The sequence below is a fragment of the Onychostoma macrolepis genome, chromosome 11, assembly GCF_012432095.1.
Source record: "Onychostoma macrolepis isolate SWU-2019 chromosome 11, ASM1243209v1, whole genome shotgun sequence".
Lineage (NCBI taxonomy): Eukaryota > Metazoa > Chordata > Actinopteri > Cypriniformes > Cyprinidae > Onychostoma > Onychostoma macrolepis.
Window position 1 is genome coordinate 25,179,813 of NC_081165.1, and position 20,469 is coordinate 25,200,281.

Consider the following 20,469-nt stretch of genomic DNA (forward strand, 5'->3'; position numbering starts at 1 on the left):
GTCACTTGCTTCGTTAACTAAATGAATCAGCCGTTTGAACGAATCGATTGAATGAATGATTCAATGACAAAGACAGTGACTTGATGCCACCTACTTGGCAGTTTCTGTTCCATTTTTAAAGTATAAATTGAGTCATTTAATTCATTGAAATGTATATATTTAAAACATTAAGTGTTTTAACATAACATCTCATATCTGAGTCTTGTCAAAAATTTCTTAAATTCTGTAAATATTCCTTAACACATTTGTGCTCTTCTGTGCCATGCAAAGATGAATTGTTGATGCTGATTTCATTTGACTGGAAACTTATTCTTCCTGATTGTTATTGTTATATCTTATTATTTTAATTTAATTTATTGTGTAGTTAAAATTTTTTGACAAAAGTTTATACATCTAAATTTTTTGGCACAAAAGATGACATACATTTAATAAAGTTAGAAAAATGGCATTACAAAGGTTTAAAAAAAAAAAAAAAAACTTCAAGGAGTCAAATAACAATAGGAAGGTTAATTTCTGGGTCATTCCTGGGATTCGGCAATATTTCAGTCCCCCAGAGTTTCTAAAGTGGTGGTTCACCAAAATTGTTAGAAGCTTTTCACAAAACTTTGGGATGCCCATTATAATTAATAAAAATAATTATTGCATTTTTATATTTTTAGCATAAAATAATGTCTTATACAGTATCTATCTTGAACCAAGCATTTTGTAATGTGCCTGAGTTTGTACTTAGAAAATTATTAACAAAATGTGCATAGTGTCTGTGATTTTTAGCAACAATGTAAGCATTTACTTTTTTTTAGAATTTTTTTTTTTTGAAAATATATTTTCAAAATATTTGATTAAAAAAACCAGACTAAAGTTATGTCTCTCAGTCTGAACTCAACCCCGTCACACTAACCATTCTTCGCCCATAATAATTTAGTCTCCTCTCATATGTGACTTCATCCAGGTCTCTTTAATAGTGGTGCAGAAAATGGTTAGTGGTATCATACTTTTTATTCATATTTTTGAGGCATGTTATGGTCAGGGAGGGTACTGTCAAGCTTAACAACTCAACCCAGTCATATAAAATTAAGATGGGAAATTATTACTTTTACAACATTTTATTTTCATTCGTAAGTATATACAATGTGTTTATTTTATTGCTGCCATATATGATCTACTCTCCTATGCTACATGAGCAGCAGTGGCCACAACCCCGTCACACTCAACCCCATCACAAATATATGTATTTCTCATTGTTACAGGGTTGCAAACTTGTGACAGGGTTGAGTTATTTGCTTCATTTATTAATAATTTTAATGAAAAAATATAAAATAGTTATGGTTTCAGTAAATATATATACTCCAAAAGCATGACAACTATTTTTGACATAATATGTCCACTTAAACGTGGACAAGCATCATACATCAGAAATTGTGCCCACATTTGCAGCAGAAATGCAATGTTGGCCATGCAGATATGTAGACCCAGAAACAAGGGGACAATATGAGAGAGAAACAAATCTAAAAATGTAAATTTAAGGCAATGTATCCCTTCAAATGTGTTACAGTCTTCAACCCCATCAGAAAAATATAGGGAAGACAATTAAGAACAAACGTATTTCTTGCATCTTCTGGCTGGCTATATATAAATAAAGTGTATATTGTTTTACAAAGTTGATCTTTTATGGGGTCAAACTAACCCCCCAATTCCATGAGTGTGACTTAGATGAACTATCCCTTTAATTCCAAAACTGAAAATTCTCTCATCCTTTAGTCGCCCTTATGTTGTTCCAAACCTGGATGAGCTCCTTACCTTTATGCTGACAACCAAACAGCTGATGGTAGCCATTGACTTCCATAGTAAGAAAAACTGCTTGGTTACCAGCATTCTTCACAATATCTTCTTTTGTGTTCAACAGAAGAAAGGAACTTATTCAGATTTGGAACAACATGTTTTGGATGATCTATCCCTTTAATTCTAAGTCACAGTCATGAAATTGTGGGGTTATAATTACAAGTTTATGCTGTTTTTGGGGTACTTTTTTACCTATCACAAAATTCTCAACAACACCATTTGCTTACAAAATATTACATTTCTATTAAAAAGGTCACTTTAATTAAGACCTAAATTAAATGTGGTGTTTAGGGATATTGATGATCTAGACTAAAAAAAATGACACTCCCAATCGCAGGTTGAATAACTTTAATGCAAACCTTTGTCTGTATTTATTTATTTAATTGCAGGATGAATTGGATGAAACTACACATGTGTGGGATGCACATGTATAATAAGTCCTTCAAAAAACAACAGTGCGCCAAGCGGTAGACCCAATGTCATGTACTTGTTCCCAGAGCTCTACAGAACAGAGAACTACATGGGTGCGTCCGAAATCGCATACTTCCCTACTATATAGTATGCGAAAAACAGTATGCGAGGCGAGTAGTATGTCCGAATTCATAGTATTCTAAAAATAGTAGGCGAGAAGTACCCGGATGACCTACTACTTCCTTCCGAATTCTGTAGTAGGCATACGATGGACACTTTGAGGCCGCGGGAGAGGCGGCGTCATATTCGAAAAATGGCGGAAAGCCAGGAAAAGGAAAAGGAAAAATGAGGGTTATACAAACAGATGAAACGATTGTGTGAATTGGGTGTAATAAGATCTCTAATCATTACCGATCAGATGGAGTTACGTTAACCTCAATGTAGTACATCAGCTTGTTAAGCTGCTTTCTTTAAATAGACGGTTCGTTAAGTTTAAATTTCCGCGCTATTGTGAAGACGCATGACACGTGACAACATCAACAGGGCGGATGTAGTACGTCCGAATTCCATTCATACTACCCTCATTCATACTATACAGAACGTACTTTTTTAATGGTCGAGAAGTACGTTCGAATTCAAATGTAGTACCTACACAAGTAGTATGCGATTTCGGACGCAGCCCATGTCACCAGTGGACACAGGAGACCTACAGCTGTGCAAGACAGAATGCACATTTCGATCATCTATACCTTGTGACAGTGATGTCTATGACATTTGTAATTCTGTTATGACTGAGGCACACTTTGAGCTTCCAAAGGACTCATATCAAGCAATAGACTTATACTTGCATCTAAGGAATGCAATACTGTGTTCAATCTGCCCCAAATTTAACAAGTTTGATAAGAGGCCTGTCCTGAACACATATACATTCCCGTATTTGGTTATAGTCATAGCGCCACCTGCTGGCAACAGGAAGTGACATGTTTAACACTGTAATGGACTCCTAGGTGCATATTAAAAAGTGTCAACAAGTGATAAATAGTCTAGCAGCATGCTACAAGCATACTAAAACATGCTAGCAACACTTAGCTAAGTGCTAAAGCATGCTAGTAATGCAGTGAAAAAGGAAGTTGCTGTAACTCAGGCATGCTGTGTTCAATCTGCCCCAAATTTAACAAGTTTGATAAGAGGCCTGTCCTGAACACATCTACATTCCCGTATTCGGGTACAGTCATAGCGCCACCTGCTGGCAACAGGAAGAGACATGTTTAACACTGTAATGGACTCCTAGGTGCATATTAAAAAGTGTCAACAAGTGATAAATAGGCTAGCAGCATGCTACAAGCATACTAAAACATGCTAGCAACACTTAGCTAAGTGCTAAAGCATGCTAGTAATGCAGTGAAACAGGAAGTTGCTGTAACTCAGGCATGCAGTGTCCAATCTGCCCCAAATTTTACAAGTTTGATAAGAGGCCTGTCCTGAACACATATACATTCCCGTATTTGGTTATAGTCATAACGCCACCTGCTGGCAACAGGAAGTGACATGTTTTAGACTGTGATGCACTATTAGCAACACATTAAAATATGCCATTGTGTGCTAAACATGTTAGCAACATGCTCAAACATGTTAGCAACACTTAGCTAAGTGCTAAAGTATGCTACTAACTCCATCAAAAAGGAAGTTGTTGTAACTCAGGCATACAATGTCCAATCTGCCTCCAACTTCACATGTTTGATTACAGTCCTGGCCTGAAGACATCTACATGCTCACATTCGGTTATATGTGATAGCGCCACCTACTGACAACAGGAAGTGACATGTTTTACACAGTGATGCACTTTTAGCAACACTGTAAATTATGCCATTGTGTGCTAAACATGCTAGAATAATGGTCAAACATGCTAGCAACACTTACTAAGTACTAAAACATGTTATTAATACCATGACACAGGAAGTTGTTGTAACTCATGCATACAATGTCTTATCTGCCCCAAACTTCACACCTTTTATAATAGTCCTGGCCTAAACACATCAAAAGGCCAATATTCAGTTAAAATTATAGCGCCACCTGCTGGTGACAGGAAATTACTTGTTTCACACTAACTTAAACACACAATGTCTGATCTGCCCCAAACTTGACATATTTGATAAGAGTCCTGGCCTTAACACATCTGAAGGCCAATATTCAGTTATAATCATACTGCCACCTTCTGGCAACAGTAAATTACGTGTTTTACACTAACTTAAACATGCAATGTCCGGTCTGCCCCAAACTTCACATGTTTGGTAAGAGTCCTGGCCTGAACACATCTTAAGGCCAATATTCATTTATAGTGATAGTGCCACCTGTTGGCAACAGGAAATGACTTGTTTTAAACTAATTTAAACATGCAATGTTCAATCTGCACCAAACTTCATATGTTTGATAAATGTGCTGGCCTGAAGACATCTACATGCCAATTTCCAGTTATATACATAGCGCCACCAGCTGGCAGCATGAAATTACTTGTTTCACACTAACTTAAATATGCAATGTCCGATCTGTCCCAAACTTCACACGTTTTATAAGAGTAATGGTCTTAACACATCTTAAGGCCAATATTCAGTTATAAACATACCGCCACCTGTTGGCAATAGGAAATGACTTGTTTTACACTAACTTAAGCATGCAATGTCCAATCTGCACAAAACTTCACAAGTTCGATAAAAGTCCGGGCCTGAACACATCTAAAGGCCAAAATCCCATTATAATCATAGCGCCACCTGCTGGCAACAGGAAATGGCTTGTTTTACACTAACTTAAACATGCAATGTCCAATCTGCACCAAACTTCACATGTTTGGTAAGAGTCATGGCCTGAAGACACCTAAAGGCCAATATTCAGTTATAATCATAGCGCCACCTTTTGGCAATAGGAAATGTCATGCTTTATAGTAACTCAAACATACTACTTTCAATCTGCATCAAACTTCATATGTTTGATAAAAGTGCTGCCCTGAAGACATCTACATGCCAATATTCAGTTATAGACATAGTGCCACCAGCTGGCAGCAGTTTTGGCACATATAAATAACTTTGACATATTCCTCTATGTTTGCCTTTTTAAATGCATATTGCTCACCCTTCCCTCTCTCCCTGAAGCAACCGGTCGGCGGTGAGCCCGGGTGCGAGGGCCCATTCATCGCTGCTTGCAGCTTTAATTGATTATTATAGTTTAATACAGACAATGTATTGCTGACATCTAACAATGTTTACAAACTCAAACCTAACATGTTTTTCTGCATTACAGTAAATTGTAAAGGAAAGAAAAAAAATGGCAAGGTGGCAAGAATATTAAATAGATTAAAATTACAATGCGTGTGAAACTGTCTGTTTTGTTCCCCCATTACAATTGAACAGGAATAGATTAGAAGACTGTTTGCCTGAAATGTATGAACCTGTTTGTGTATAAAAACACTTCTATACAACAAGTTTTGAATAACGAGCTTAACTCCCCTCAAACCAATAGGGGTGAAACAATGATTTACGTTATCTCCTCCATGTCTAATCCTAAACACTAAACAGTTATCTAACACTTTATTTAACAGGGTATTTAATAACTGCTTCTGATTTGTAACAAACAAATACTTGCAACTATAAACTCATGTACAGCATAGCTATTCTATCTTTCTTCTTTTAATTCAGTGGAATGTAATGTTTTTGCATAAAACTCAAATTTCTTTAGAATGGAAATTGAAACTCAACTCCATAAAACTTCAAAATCTTAAAACATCTTAGAAACTACTCAAGAATTTAAAGAATTATGAAATTACATTACAACAAAAAAACTGCACGAAATAAAAAAACAACAACAAAAAAAAAACATAACCCACTGGTGTACACAAAATAAGCTTAACCTGACTTACTCCATCTCATTGCAGTTAATTCAGTCATAGAATGTCCATTGCAAAGCAATCTCCATTTAGTACATTGTCAAACTCTGCATGAAATTCTGGGTAAGAGCTGTATGTACATGGTAAGTCGAGAACTGCTCCACATGTATGTGCAACAGGCCTACGTCCAAGGCCACAAGATCCATTAAACATGACTTCGATTTTGTCTTTACACATGACAGAATCGAAGGAAGGTCTCCAGCTTTCTTTGGTGTAGATTTTTCACGTAGCGCTGCAGATGATTAAGGGTCAGCTGCTCTTGCTGGTTCAAGAAATCTTTTGCTGGCTTTATCATTTGTGCCACTTTCTTGTTTGTAGCGTTCTTTGACTCGTATGCTTCAAGTATGCTTTGTCTGGTCAGATTCAGAATGCCAGTTGGCATAATGGTCTGGAAGCAGTCAATTATAAATTTGGGCTCTTGAAGGAGGACTTTGTGAGCCATTGTCAAAATAGCCGAACGAATGTTTTCTTTTGGAGGCAAGCAGTATGAACCCATCCATGAGAAGAGATCAAGTAAATCTTCTGCATCATTTTCATCCAGGCTGCCTTGAACAGCTTTTTCAACAACAGATTGCTCTGAGGCAGACAAATATTTTAAAAATGAGGACATCAAGAGCTCTTCAGCGACAGAGTCGACACCATCAATACATGCCAATATAAATGCTGGAGACAACATGATGGGCATCACACCATGATCGACATAGCCTTTCACCCACACTCTTCCAACAGCCTGCCACTCCCTCTCCGAGTAGTCTGGTCACAGTCTTGGAACTCGTTCTTCCTCACCCTCACACTGAGCAAGAAAATCTTCCCAAAAGGCAGTGTACAGTTCACGTGACACTCCATCATCATCAATGGCATTTTCATTAGTGAATTCTATGTGCAGGACTTGTTTTAATACTTGGGGTTTTGAGAAGATTTCCAAAACATCTTTCACTATATTTCATGCTCTCAGGATCCTCTGATTCTTCAATCAGCTGTTCTGCAGAAGATGATCCTTCTATCTGAGGTTGATCAATTAATGGTGGATTCTGCAGGATTCAAAAATACTGTATTACAACATGAGAAGATAACATTAAAAACACTGTGCCTTTGTGGGGTTATTTACAATCAACTAAAACCACATCCAACCCATTTCATGAGTACTGTTGATAATTTAATTGTATTACATCTATGGTGTCAGGCTTAGCTGTTGTAAAGTTTAAATACATTAAGTAAATAACATTAAATAACATTTAAATATATACCTCTGTCATGAGAGACATGAGTGTGATACAGTGACATTTTACAAGTTTCAGTAAATGTTAAAATGATACAGTAATTCTGTAATAATTTACTCATCAAATGTAATTTCAAACCAGTTTAACTTTGTTTCCATAGAACACAAAATGAGAATTTGTGGGAAAAAATTAGGTAGAATTTATAAAGTGAACTGTCCAAAGTGAGAAAAAAGGAACCACAAGCTATATTATATTATTCATTACATTGTAAAAAGATTCCAAGATTCTCCTGTTGTGTTCCACAGAAGAAACAAAAAATCCAAACAGAGTAAATAACTGATTTTTAAGCATACCATCCCTTTAAGGGGATAATAAAAAAGTAATATATCATATCATAAATATAACTACCTGTCTAGGATCCCCATCTTCTGTATTCCAGGGGAGAGTGGAATCCAGAACGGCAAATTTATCATGTTGAATTCCAATCTGGATCTCTGAGTCCTCCAGTTCTAGATCATAAGACACAGCAACGAATGACCCTGGCTCTTCACTCAAACACACCACATCATCAGATTCATGGTCATCAGGAGTGGATGCCCAATTTTCCTCTCTGGAATTTTGACTGGTAGAGAAGCTATCCTCCTCTTCAGTGAGTAATGAATGACTGACAGGCACAGGATCACTTGATATTCTTGCCATGCTTCTGGTTCTCTTAGTACTCTCAGTCTGTTGAAAGGAGGCATATAAACATCAGAAGATATACAGAGTATAGATGTTTATGTGCATATATAAGCAGGCATATAGACATCTAAAATATTCTCTCTCTCTCTATGGATACATAGAAAGCATATAAACATCTAAAGATATGCAGTGTACATTATAACATTAAACCATTCTCTCTCTCTTTCTCTCTCTAAAAGATACACAGGAAGCATAAACATCTAAAGATATACAGTGTACATAACATTATTAACCCATTCTGTCTCTGTCTATAAATAGATACACAACAGACACGCACATAAATTACTTTATTTAATCCATAATTTACCACTCTTGGCCGTCGTTCCGGTTCGTCAAGAGCAAAATCTGAGGACGAGTCTGATGAATCTTGGGGAGAATTGACCAAGTCCTTTTCCATTGTGCATACATACAGTCGTAGCATTTTGAGTTTACTCTGCTCATACATCTCGCATCTCAAAAGTATAGCTTTCAGCTGGGCCTTTTGAAGAATTCCCTTTAGGAAAAAACAAATCCTTCCCAATCATCATCAGTTCCTCAACCGAAGTGTTCTTTTTAACCGTCACATGTCGCGTTCCTCCTCCATGTTTTGTCCGAACCTGGTGAAATTCTCCTTTAAGAAAATGAAACCACCCAATTTCCAGTCGTCTTGTCTCTTAGATGCATGTTTGTTGCCGATACCTGAAAGTTTGCTGAATAAACCCCCGTCATTTGCTGATGAACTGCCTTCTTTTTGGATCTTGTCTCTTAATCTCTGCAGTGCAGTGGACTTGATGGTTTCACATGCTGCGAATTTTTGACGGCAAAATGATCTAACTGCAATACCATCCCCATATCTAACGATATATTTCGCAAGTTTGTCTTCAGTCATAATTGCAATGACACTTATGTTGATCTAAAAGGAAATATCAGCTATAAATACATTGGCAACGAAAGCGTGCATATGGATTAATTATAACTGTAACACAATTTACCTTATCCTCTTTTATTTTCTCAATTGAATCTTGAGAAATATCTCGTGACCTCAAAAAATCAACTAAATCTTCTTCCATTTTGCGACCTTTCGAAAAATTAAGTTCTAAACAGTTCAGTTTCAGTTTCAGTTTATTTATAAAGCACCACTAAACACAACTATCGTTGACCAGGGTGCTGTACAAGTAAGTCTTACAAGTAACCACAAACAAAATTAAAAACATAAGCAAAGTCACAAATAACACTACAAAACACAAGACAGAGCAAATTCAAATCACGAATAATAAGCCAGTTCAAATAAAAATGTTTTTAACCTGGATTTAAAAATGGGTAGTGTAGGGGCGGCTCTGATTTCTGTAGGAAGACTATTCCAAAGTCTCGGAGCAGCTACGGAGAATGCTCGATCACCCCTAGACTTAAGTCTGGTTCTGGGAATCACTAAGAGCCTCAAGTTGGCAGACCTAAGAGCTCTTGTAGGTTGATGGTCTATCAACAGATCCGAGAGGTAAGAGGGTGCTAAACCATTTAAAGACTTAAAAACCAGTAAGAGCATTTTAAACTGGATCCTGTAGCACACTGGTAACCAATGCAAAGACTGAAGGATAGAGGTAATATGCTCACTCTTTCGAGCTCCCGTCAGGACTCTAGCAGCCGCATTTTGAACCATCTGAAGGCGGTTTAGGGAGGATTGACTGATCCCCACATAAAGAGAGTTACAGTAATCAAGCCTCGTGGTAATAAAGGTGTGGATTACTCTTTCAAAGTTAGTAAAAGAAAGAAAGGACTTCATTTTTACCAGGGTTCGCAACTGATAAAAGCTTGACTTCACAACCTGATTGACTTGTCTATCAAGCTTTAAGGCACTGTCCAACACCACACCCAAATTTTTTTTGGTGCAGGAACACCAAGATTTAGATTTGGAATACAGTGTGTATTCGACGGGGTAAATACCACAATCTCTGTTTTACTCTCGTTCAGACTTAAAAAATTTAGAGACATCCATGCTTTAACATCCAGGAGGCAAGCGGCCACCGGATCTAATCCATTCTTATGTGTCAAAGGAATATATATTTGAGTGTCATCTGCGTAACAATGATAGCATATACCATACTTCTCAAAGATCGATCCGAGAGGAAGCATATACAGAGAAAATAGCATGGGAGCTAGAGTAGAGCCTTGAGGGACCCCACATGTCAAAGGTACAGTGGAAGAGTGAAATTTGCCAATATTAACTGAAAAACTTCTGTTCGTAAGATAAGACTGGAACCAATTTAAAGCTGAACCTCTGATGCCCACTACCTGTTCTAAGAGGGACAGAAGAACATTGTGGTCTACAGTATCAAAAGCAGCGCTCAAGTCTAAAAGTACCAGAGCTACAGAATCTCCGAGTCAGTAGCTAAAAGAATGTCGTTAAACACTTTTAAAAGAGCCGTCTCAGTGGAGTGAAATTTCCTAAAACCTGATTGGAATGCATCAAAAATTTTGTAATCTACCAAGAAACTTTGTATTTGATGAAAACCACTTTCTCTATAATTTTAGCTAAAATGGAAGGTTAGAAATGGGTCTATAATTTGATACATCAAAAGAATCTAAATTAGGCCTCTTAAGTCTCGGTTGTACCGAGGCATGTTTTAAATAGTCCGGAACAACTCCTAACTCAAGGCATTTATTGATCAAATTTAAAAGTGTCGGACCCATTATGCTAAACACTTGTTTAAATAACCGTGAGGGAAGTATATCTAAAGGTGAACCAGTTGGTTTGAGTTGATTAACAATGTCATTTAAAAAAGAAAGCGAAATAGACGTAAACTGACTAAAGACACCTGTATATTTTAAATGGCCTGCAGGATCGCCAGCAACTGATTTGATGGTATGTCTGATCTCAGATATCTTATTATTAAAAAACTGGCAGAACCGCTCACACATAGCTACTGACTCTGTAGGATACACACAGACAACAGGATTTAACACAGCATTAATGATATTGAAAAGGGTTCTAGGATTATTATGATTTTTATCTATAAGAGATGAAAAGTAGTCTGATTTGGCCACTCACTGCCTTCTGATACTTAATAAGTGAATCCTTTAACATTTCATAAAAAATCTGTAGTTTGTTCTTTTTCCATTTCCTCTCAGCCCTTCTACAAGCCTGTCTCAATGTCCGAGTAGTATTATTCAACCATGGTTCAGGAGTTAACTTGTAATGTTTGGTCCTCAGAGGAGCCACGGAATCCAAGATAGTAGTACAGACAGAATTAAAACTAAAAAGCAATTCATCGGGACTGAGCTCAGATGAGGCGAGAGCAATAGAATGGGAAAACTCCTCAAACATAGAAGAAAAAGAAACAGAGGTAGCAGCAGTGATCCTCCGTGTCAGATGAGCTGATACATGAGGTTTTACAGCATTCAATGATAATGGTGTATTGAATAAAATAGGATTGTGATCAGAAAAACTAAGATCACATATCTCAATATCACCCATCAAGAGCCCATGAGACATAATAAGATCGAGAGTGTGTCCATGAATATGAGTAGGTCCTTTAACATGCTGCACTAAATCGAAGGCTTCTGTTAGGCTGATAAAGTCTTTTGCAAATGAGTTTTGGGGGCAGCATATGTGAATGTTAAAATCCCCACTAATTAAAAGCCTATCAGAATTGGGGATAATTCTCCCCAAGAAATCTGAGAAATCTGTTAAAAAGTCTTTATGTGGCTTAGGAGGCCTGTAGACCACAGCAACAGCTAATGGAGTGTCTGAGTCCAACACAAACATCTGCAGTTCAAAACTGTTATATGTAATTCTTTGCATGGTCCGACATTGAAAACAGTCTTTAAAAATTGAGACCAAACCGCCACCCCTTCTCCCAGAGCGGGGGGAATTAAAAAATTTACATCTTGGCGGTAGAAGCTCAGAGAGAGGAGCCAAATCTCCTCGTGAAGTGAGTCTTCGTGAAGAGTTCGTGAAGTGAAGAAGTCTTTAAGAATAAAAGTCTTATTTACCGCAGACCTCGCGTTGACCAACGCCATCTTTAACTGCACAGAGTCTTCAGACAGCTGCGTTGCTCTACGCACCGGGCGAAGATGATGTATAGAAATGCCGCGACGGCGGAGGCGAGATGAGCGATATAGAGGCCGTTGGTGCTGCGAGCTCGGTAGAATGGGTAAATTCCAGGAGAAAACACACTCACCCCCACATTACTTTAGTAATAGGCTTGTTTGAGATGCGCCTCGCCTCGCCTGAAATGTAGTGAGGTGAGGGGAGGAGTGAAATAAGCGCAGTCAAGACGGACAGTTCTGAGCTCTCGAAGTGGAGCGGATACCTACGAGATCAAAGGCGAATATCACGTTATTCTCACTCATATGCTGTGCTGCTGATAAACAGGTATTTTAAAAGGTATTTTAATGGAGAATATGAAAATAATATTTTTGAAAATTTGCGCATTCCGACTCATTTTGCCAGCACCGGTCACATTTATTTTTTATAATTATTACTTTATTGTAGTTATAGGCTTTCAATAACTGTGTTTCATTTTAGTTTTTCATTTATTTTGACATTTCTTTCTTTCTTTATTTGCGTGCATGCCTTTATTTCCCTTAAATACAGTTCTTAATACAACATATTTTACTGTTTAAACATGAATACAATATTTATTACATTTAAACTCGTTTAACAAGCATTTTAGAAGTAAATTAAATATGGTATACATATTTAAACGGTAAAATATGTTGTATTAGGAACTGTATTTAACGAAAATAAAGGCATTTATTTCTCAAGAAAGAAAGAAAGATGTCAAAGAAATAAAAAACGAAAATGAAACGAAACTAACAGCAGTTGAAAACCAAACTGAAGTAATAATTATCAAAAATACATAATCGCTTTGAGTATATACATTTGACTGGCTTTTAAAGTTTAATGTGGGACAATAGGCTATTGCCATATCGAAATCTAAAATTTGAGCTTTTATAGCTACCAATCCTTCTAGATTTAAAAATGCGTTTTCAAGGTACCCCTTAGCATCATTTTTCGACTTGCAGGGTCAATATGCCGACGCCATACTGGGAATTTTATCGTCTTATAATTAAATTATATATTGGGTAATAACAGTGCCATTATTGCATATACTGTATGTTGGGGTGTGATTTTTCAATGTAAACAGCCACAACAGTTTTATTTATATTACATTATTTAACGTTACACATTTATGAGCACATAACCCAACCCCTGCCCCTAAACCTACCATTTGTCAATAAAACACAAGATATAACAGGCAGATACAACTACCGTCATAATTTATTCAAAAAATATTAATATCCCAAGTCTTCCGAGGCAAAACATTTGATTTGTGAGAGGAATAGACCGATCCCCGTCTCCGTCCGCTGTGCTGCAATCCGTGAGAGAATTCAAAAAATGCCGCCAGAAGAAGCCTTACGTCAGCCTTGGTTGTGAAATGCTATTGGCTCTTGTGTGTCTCGTGACCGATTGCGTCATGCTAAGGGACGGGAGTATCTTTTTGAATGAGATGTGAGCAGGTTAACAGAGCGGGATCATTTTCAGCGGTTAAAACCTTGTGTTTTACTCTCTTCTTCGCATAAAGACTTTGTATGGCTTCAGAAGACTTGGAATGCAACACGACTTGTTTGTAATGCTTTTATACTGCTTGTTTATGGTCAGTTTTTGCAATAAATACCTGTGACTGCACTTATATTTGCCTGTTACGTGTTTTATGTTGTTCAGAAGTGGGTAGGTTTAGGGTAAAGGTGGGGTTAGGTGCTCCAATAAAAGTATAAATGTATATAAAATTATTTATATTTTTTACAAATGCATGCAAACCATTAAACTAAGACAAACAACGGAGGAGAACGTGTTGTTATTTTCCATAAGCGTCTTGACCTGACGCATAAAGCAAGCAATTGAAAGCAATGGAGATCCTATTTTGTCATATACTAACGCCTAGGGGCACTTTTGGCGTCTTCATAGTGACGCGAAAGTCGTTTGACCATGCTTCAGTTTTTGAGGCCTTGGGAGTGAGAATGGATTGTACAACATATAGAGAGAATAGAAAGAATTATGAATGTGCTATTTTACAGATGAAAAGTTTTGAGAAGTTATGTACAAATGGACAGTCCTGAGATGAGGCTATGTATTGTTCAGGTGGAATATAGCCTGAGGGAAAAAGCTGTTCTTATGCTGTTCAGTGATGATTTATCTGTGTCCGATTGCAAGAACAGACACAATGTTTTAGTATTGAAGGCCAAAATAGATCTCAATTAGGCTAATTCATGCACATGCATGCTCTTGTTTTCTTCTTTGTAAGATGGCAGAAGTGATGCAACCGGAAACTGTAATGCCTGAGCTCTAAAAAGTTTCTCGTGCACACACGAAAGTCTTCTTTTTTTTTTTTTTGCCAATGTCCCTTTAGGGGCTCCGTAGTAGACACATTCTCGAGAGCAGAAAATACCATATAGACCACACTCAGAAATTAGTTTGATAAGGGCCAGTATTTATTTTCAGAGTTGTATTTACTTTACAGCAAATAAGTAAACAATTTAAATAAATTAAACATTTTTATTTGATTTTTTCATGAACAATTTTAATCTAGGATTTGCCTGCTTGTCTAGTGCTCCCCCTATTGGCCATGTGATGCTGTTATATGCTACATTTTGCCATGTTAAAATCAAGAATTTGCAAAACATTTTACAAAACACATAAATAAATGAAAATTTTGTGTTGTTTGTTCAGTAAACCTAGAAGTTATTACGATATTAACAATTAGAGCATTTTCTTCAAAGCCCCACAGTATATTAACAGTAACTTAATTTGGCCAGAACGAGTATTATTTTATAGTTGGCCTGGGAGTTATTTAAGAGTAACGCAAAAGTCTGGGTCTCTCTGTATCGCTCAGGCTGCGCTGCAGTGTCTATTCTCAGGTGCGATCCCACTACTGATCGGCACAGGGGCTTTGACCTGCTCCGTCTCCGACCTGGGCCGGTTCACCCCTCCTTAGACGACCTGGTGGTCCCGAGCTCCCCCAGGAGCACCATATCGATACCGAACTTAGCACGGACACCCGATCGACATAGTCCACTGCAGCCCAGAAGCCCTGAGCTGAAGCGATCCGCCAGCCTCAGCCTCCCAGTAGCTTGGATTACAGGCTCCGCCACTGAACCCGGCGAGAGCCAAGAGTCTCAGCGCTGCTGCTCAACCTGCTGCTCACTGCGCCCTCTAGTGCAGATAAACTCTGTCTCTCAGATTCAGATGTAGAATAAAGAAGCTTTATTAGAAAGGACACTAAGAAAATAGATGTTTTACTCTTCAAAATAATTTAAAATAAACCATTTAATTTAGACTTTTGAAGAACGCCTTATTATGACAAACTTGCACACAAGCAAATAAAAAATTAAAAGTGGAATCTTTTGTAGCTACTTTTTCCTCACGTTTTTCTATATACTAAATAAATATTAAAATATTTCACACATGCACCATTCACGAAATATAAAATAAAATATAATATCCAAACAGGGCATGCAATTACTCCGTGTGATCCGTGTGACCTGTAAAAGGGTGATGAAACCGCCTCAGATGATCTCACATCACATCAGCAAGTTGCCTGTCTGCCAAATCCTTCTTTATTATGATGAAAATGGTGAATTTATAAAATCTCCAACCATGCATGACCAGCTCAGCCACCTTTTTCGGCACCTAACTGTCGAAGGGATTTCCTCCGCTGGCACAAAACACTTGCACATGCTCGTAAACGCACACACACACACAACTTTTATACGCACAGTGTGTCGCAAGCCTAATTATTTTATCGCATTCCCTCCATTGTAGTCTTGAGGATGAGTACATCTCATGAGTACATTCAGTTAACAGATAAATGAGTTAGCAGCTTCCTCACCAGGGTGGAACCTGAACACTGGTCATTAAGGTTCATCTCTGCTGGTGGTGACAGCTGGGACTGACACACATACACTCTCCCACACACACCCAACCCTTCATCACCCACCCACAAAGTGCAGGAGCCGCCCTGGATCTACATCCCTACAAGAGGTCAGAGCTGGGCTCAAAGGTGCCATCCTCGTCTGGACAACTCCAAAGGTTTTATCTCTGGTTTCATCTCATCTCCGTATCCATCCACCATGTCGGTCTGTTCTCAAATGATGTCCTGCAAAGGACCCAAGACCGTGACCTCAAAGTACATTATCACCAAGAGTCGGTGTGGTTCCACGATCTTTCCACAGAAATCCTACAGTGTGTATGGAGGTGGTTTAGGTGGAAGCACCCGCATCTCTTGATCCTCCCTGCCATCCAGAAGTAGAGGATACGGAGGAGGATGTGGTGGAGGATATGGTGGAGAACATGGTTTTGGTGGAGGACACGGTTTTGGTGGTGGATACGGTGGAGGTTATGGTGGAGGACATGCAGCAGGCATGAATGACTTCCATCTGAATGAGAAGACCACCATGCAGAACCTGAACGACCGTCTGGCATCCTACCTGGACAAGGTGCGCTCGCTGGAGGCTGCCAATGCCATCCTGGAGAGACAGATCCGCGAGCACTGTGAGAAGAAAGGGCCGGTCGCACAGAGGGACTACAGCGACTACTGGAACACCATCAAGGACCTGAAGGACAAGTTACAGTGATGCCTGAACGAATATGAAACATTACTAGCATGTTCTAGTGCAATGACATTCTTTTGGATATAGCAGCTAAAAATAAGACTTGTTTTCTCAGAGGTTGATGATAGCCTATGTCCACATAAAGCAAGTCTCCATATGTGTTCTCATGTATTAAATATTCTATGTTTCAGATTAAATGCGCTACCACCCACAACGCCAACATCCTCCTGCAGATCGACAACTCTAAACTGGCTGCTGATGACTTCAGAATCAAGTAAGCTACACAGCGTTGACCACATTCATGTGAACTTACAACTAGTTTGATGGATAAAACACTCACCACAACTGTTTTGAGCATTGAGCAGCAAATCAGCATATAAGAATGATTTCTGAAGGATCGTGTGACACTGAAGCCTGAAGTAATGGCTGCTAAAATAAATCAGCATTGACATTGCAGAAATAGGCTACATTACATTTTAAAACATATTACAATATGACAGTTTTACTGTATTTTTGGTCAAATAAATGCAGCCTTAGTAAGCATAAGAGACTTCTTTCAAAATGTAAAACAACAACAACAAAAAAAACTTACTGGTTGCAATCTTTTGAACCGTAGTGCATGTGTGTATTTATGACATTGGTTGTGTTTAAATAATGATTGGTGTGTTTATTCCCTATTTCACCTTTCCAACAATCAGATATGAGCATGAGGTGGTGATGCGGCAGTGTTTGGAGGCCGATATCGCTAACCTGCGCCGCTTACTGGACCAGACAAACCTGGCAAGGTGCGACCTGGAGATGCAGCTAAAGAGTCTGGAGGAAGAGCTGGCATGTATGAAGAAGAAATACGAGGAGGTGTGTAGTAGTTTTCTGATAGATCATCTATGTAGAACTGATCCTAAATTTTTGAGCATTATATTATATTATATTATATTATATTATATTATATTATATTACATTACATTACATTACATTACATTACATTATATTATACTGTGGCATTACAGGAGCTGGCTGCACTGAGGTCACAGCTGACAAACACAGTGAACGTAGAGGTTGATGCTGCTCCTCAGCAAGACCTGAACAAGATTCTGGACGAGATTTGTGCTCATTATGAGAACATCATCCAGAAACACCGCAGGGAACAGGAGGCCTGGTTCAAGGACAAGGTAAGACATCTTCTTTCTCTCTCAGTCTCAATATGAACTCTACGTTGCTATCAAGTTTTCAATGAATAATAAACCACATATTCCAGAATGTCTCTTGTAGTAGTGCCTGGATAGTGATATAGTGTTTTTGTCTTTTGTTTAGATGACAGGGTTGAACAAAGAGGTGGCTGACAACACAGAGTGCATGCAAACTTCCAGATCACAGCTCACAGAGCTGCAAAACACCTTACAGGATCTGGAGATCGAACTGCAGTCTCAACTCAGCAAAGTGAGACACAAGTGGAATGTAGAGCGAGATTAGATAGATTATCTAAACCAGAGGCAGTAAAATATAACATAAGACTCAAAACAAGCAGAGCAACAGTGCTTTATTATGTTTTTGTGCATGTTCTCAAACAGAAAGCAGCACTGGAGAACTCACTGGCAGAAACAGAGGCTAGGTACCGCCGTATGCTAGCAGGCTACCAGAACCAAATCAACATGCTGGAGGCCGAGCTCTGTCAAGTGCGGGCAAGCATTGAGCAACAGGGACGTGATTACGCCTTGTTGTTGGACATCAAGACGCGTCTGGAGCAGGAGATCGCCACCTACAGGTGCCTCCTGGAAAATCAGGACTCCAAGTAAGTTTTTAAAAGTTAATGTGAGTTAAAGTCAGTGGAGCATGGATTATGTTATATTATCTTGTCCAGGCTTCACTAATTATTTTTTCTTCTTCTTACTCTTCCAGGACTCAAGGTAATTGAAATCTCTCTTTGTATTTTATGGTAGGCTGGCCAGTGTATGTTGTACATTATAACTCTTTCCCTCTTGTCCTTCAGGACCAACTATCACGATCCAAAGTGGATCCCTCTCCTCAGGTAGCTGCCCGGCTGTCCCATCTAGTGGAGCTCAATCCTCTTGTGGTTCTGTGGGAAAAACAGCCCAATGCAAGTAAACCACCCCCACTTCACAACATACTTACTAAAGTCACAGGATGCCGCTTCATGAGACAGTATTCAAACACATGCAGACATTTAATTTTAAATGAGTGTTGAGACACAGTTTGTGACATGACAATAAACAGAAATGTGTTACTTATAAAACATCGAAAGACACTCACTGTCATGTTGTTTCATGTGAGAAATACCTGTCTCTGAAAATAAAATGGCTGTCAAGAAATATTTGTTATATGTTTTTATTTTGCATAATACTATGATCTAAAATTTAAAATGGTGCAAAACACATGGCAGACACATTCTTAAGAGCAGAAAATACCATATAGACCACACTCAGAAATTAGTTTTATAAGGGCCAGTATTTATTTTCAGAGTTGTATTTACTTGAAAGCAAATAAGTAAACAATTTAAATAAATTAAACATTTTTATTTGATTTTTTCATGAACAATTTTAATCTAGGATTTGCCTGCTTGTCTAGTGCTCCCCCTATTGGCCATGTGATGCTGTTATATACTACATTTTGCCATGTTAAAATCAAGAATTTGCAAAACATTTTACAAAACACATAAATAAATGAAAATTGTCTGTTGTTTGTTCAGTAAGCCTGGAAGTTATTACGATATTAACAATTAGAGCATTTTCTTCAAAGCCCCACAGTATATTAACAGTAACTTAATTTGGCCAGAAAGGGTTTTATTTTATAGTTGGCCTGAGAGTTATTTAAGAGTAAACGCAAAAGTCTGGGTCTCTCTGTATCGCTCAGGCTGCGCTGCAGTGTCTATTCTCAGGTGCGATCCCACTACTGATCGGCACAGGGGCTTTGACCTGCTCCGTCTCCGACCTGGGCCTGTTCACCCCTCCTTAGACGACCTGGTGGTCCCGAGCTCCCCCAGGAGCACCATATCGATACCGAACTTAGCGCGGACACCCGATCGACATAGTCCACTGCAGCCCAGAAGCCCTGAGCTCAAGCGATCCGCCAGCCTCAGCCTCCCAGTAGCTTGGATTACAGGCTCCGCCACTGAAGCCGGCGAGAGCCAAGAGTCTCAGCGCTGCTGCTCAACCTGCTGCTCACTGCGCCCTCTAGTGCAGATAAACACTGTCTCTCAGATTCAGATGTAGAATAAAGAAGCTTTATTAGAAAGGACACTAAGAAAATAGATGTTTTTCTATTCAAAATAATTTAAAATAAACCATTTAATTTAGACTTTTAAACCACGCCTTATTATGACAAACTTGCACACAAGCAAATAAAAATTAAAAGTGGAATCTTTTGTAGTTACTTTCTCCTCATGTTTTTCTATATACTAAATAAATATTAAAATATTGCACACATGCACCATTCACGAAAAATAAAATAAAATATAATATCCAAACTGGGCATTCAATTACTCCGTGTGATCTGTGTGACCTGTAAAAGGGTGGTGAAACCGCCTCAGATGATCTCACATCACATCAGCAAGTTACCTGTCTGCCAAATCCTTCTTTATTATGATGAAAATGGTGAATTTATAAAATCTCCAACCATGCATGACCAGCTCAACCACCTTTTTCAGCACCTAACTGTCGAAGGGATTTCCTCCGCTGGCACAAAACACTTGCACATGCTCGTAAACACACACACACA

General features: G+C 38.4%; 1 pseudogene; it reads left to right on the forward strand.

The window, feature by feature from the left end:
* Window positions 1–16,257: 16,257 nt before the first annotated feature.
* LOC131549300 (keratin, type I cytoskeletal 16-like) lies at window positions 16,258–18,530 on the forward strand (annotated as a pseudogene).
* Window positions 18,531–20,469: the final 1,939 nt, after the last annotated feature.